This window comes from Electrona antarctica (assembly GCF_951216825.1).
Source record: "Electrona antarctica genome assembly, chromosome: 3".
NCBI classification, from domain to species: domain Eukaryota; kingdom Metazoa; phylum Chordata; class Actinopteri; order Myctophiformes; family Myctophidae; genus Electrona; species Electrona antarctica.
Genome location: NC_136808.1, coordinates 10,271,380 through 10,274,335, shown reverse-complemented (window position 1 = coordinate 10,274,335; position 2,956 = coordinate 10,271,380).

The following is a 2,956-nucleotide window of genomic DNA, read 5'->3' as shown; positions in this document are numbered from 1 at the left end:
ACTCCTCATGCATAGAAGGAAGCATGAGGTCAGTCCGCTGCCCCCCCGGGTTGGCAGAGGAAGTCTAGCACCCAGGATTTCATTAGATAATTGACACTGGGTGAAAAAATGGGTTGCAAAATCGTGGGATAATAAATTAAAAAGAAATTTAAAAAAAATCATTAAACATTCGCAATACTTAATTTACCAGAACTCTACACAATTAGAGAATGTAGAAGAAGTTATTTTGATCAACGTTTACCTTATCACTCCTATAATGGTACCCAACATCAATACAGGAAATATTCAAAGTTTTGGGTCTGAGAGGCTAAATGCCATTAAATGGTGGTCCGTGGCTGAAATGCAGAAGAAATAATGGGCCTTGATACGAAAAGGGTTGAAAACCACTGCTTGAGCGGCTATGTTCAGCGAGCGTCGCGGCCACACGACGAAGTATACCATGGGATTCACACACTCGCTTGTAAATATACTAACGCGCGTCACTGCTTTCCCCATGTCAAGTCTGCATGCAGAGCTCTGCAGGGTCTCGCCTCGGGCTCCGAAACGAAAACATATAAAAGTAAAAAAAAAAAAAAGACGATGTGTTCTCAATATGCGGGGCCCAGAATGCCACAACAAACTGCCATTAGTGGGAGGGATGTGAAAGTGTTGGGGTTGGAGGGGGGGTGGTGGTGGAGGGGACAAAAGCCTTTCCCTCTCCGTTCCTGCGGCCCGGAGTATAGGAATAGTTGTGGTGATGGGTAGTGACAGCCCGGGGAGCGAGGGGACGAGGGAGAGAGGAGAGGAGTACCATGCACAAAAAACAACAGAGGAAGGAAACAGAAGAGGAGGAGAAGAAGAAGGGTCGTTCTTTTTTTGTAGTTCTCACTCTGTATACACACAGTGTAGACCAATGGTTTTCAACCCTTTTCATATTAAGGCACATTATGTGTTGGGCATTTGAGCCACGGAACCACCATTTGATGACATTTAGCCTCTATTTTGTATGATTTTGTCCACATTTCCATGCTGTACTGATGTCGGTAAGATATGAGAGATAACAGGCAAAATAACAGGCAAAATAACAATTATACTACATTCTGTAATTGTGTATAGACTTCTTGTAAATTAAGTAATGCAGCTGTTTAACAATAATGTAACTCTTGGGAATGTAAAATCTTAAGAGTTAAAGATCTATAAGGGTCCATTTGGTTACCAGCTCTCCATCATTATAGCGGCAAGGGACCACCTGGAACCTCCTCAAGGACCACATGGTGGTCCCCGGCACCACTGGTTGAAAACCACTGGTGTGTAGACAGAGTGAGAGCTGCATGGGAGCTGCATCATGGCCGTCTCCGGTTTCTGTTGTCTCTCCCTCTGTCCGCCTGCACACGCACGCTGGGATAATAGATATTTATTATTGTAGGAAGTCTTTCATTAAACGCTCCAGTCAGTCACTGGTATACATTATCATAATGATTCAGCCAATAAGTATTAATAATGCCTGGGCCCTCCTTGACCCAGTCCTCTGGGTCGTGTGCCGTGTTGTGTTGGATGTGATGTCAAAGGCATCAGGGTCCATTTGGTTGTTGAATGAGATGCACACTGTGGGGAACGGTAGCACTCACTCTCATTTCCTCCACAGTCTCCTGATGGCATCTCTAATAGACCTCACTCCCAACGGTGAACATTCACCTCCTATTGCTTTAATGAGATGTCCGCGAGACGCCTGCGTGGCCGTGTGCGTGCGTCTGTGCGTGTGTGTGTGTGTGTGTGTGTGTGTGTGTGTGTGTGTGTGTGTGTGTGTGTGTGTGTGTGTGTGTGTTCATGTGCGTGCTTGCTTGAGAGAAAGAGAGATGGGAGCGCACGGTACTACTGTAGGTTTGCGTGCGTTTGTGTGTGTGTGTGTGTGTGTGCGTGCGTGCGTGCGTGCGTGCGTGCGTGTGTGTGTGTGTGTGTGTGTGTGTGTGTGTGTGTGTGTGTGTGTTGTGTGTGTGTGTGTGTGTGTGTGTGTGTGTTCATGTGCGTGCTTGCTTGAGAGAAAGAGAGATGGGAGCGCACGGTACTACTGTAGGTTTGCGTGCGTTTGTGTGTGTGTGTGTGTGTGCGTGCGTGCGTGCGTGCGTGTGTGTGTGCGTGCGTGTGTGCGTGCGTGCGTGCGTGCGTGCGTGCGTGCGTGCGTGCGTGTGCAGAAAGAGAGAGAGAGGGAGAGGTCAGAGACAGGTTCTGCGCTGCGTTAGTTCATCTCCATTCCAACACTATACGGCGTTGCATGCTGTCTCTCTCCCAGGCAGCACACCGTGCACCGTGCACCGTGCACCGTGCACCGTGTGGTCACAGGAGGATGAAAAGAGTATGGATTTTCCCTCCTCCTCCTGCTGCATTCTGCCCGTTAGAGCCAGTTAGAGACAGCGGACGAGCCGGAGGCTGGCCCGTTCAAAGCAGCCCTGTAAGCCCCCCCCCCCCCTCCCCCCCTTCCCCCCCCCCCCAACACCACGCTAGCGTCTTGACCCCCAGCGCCGCGGTTCACGGAACAACACGCATCGTACAAATACCTGCGAACACACGCACACACGCAGCCACACACACACACACACACACACACACACACACACACACACACACACACACACACACACACACACACACACACACACACACACACACACACACACACACACACACACACACACACACACACACAGTAGACTGTAGACTGTATATATACGAATGGAACAACGTGCACCTGTAAGGTCTGGGGGATTTCAGACACACGTGCGCGTGCCGGTTTAGCGAGCGTTCTGGTTCAGCGCACGGTTCATACACAGCACTTCATGGGTGTTAAACGCTGAACCTGTAACCTTTGGATTTTAGACATTGCAGACGCATACGTGCATGAGCATGCACGCGCGCACACACACACACACACACACACACACGCTCACAACACATTCAGAATGCACGTGTGCATCCACAT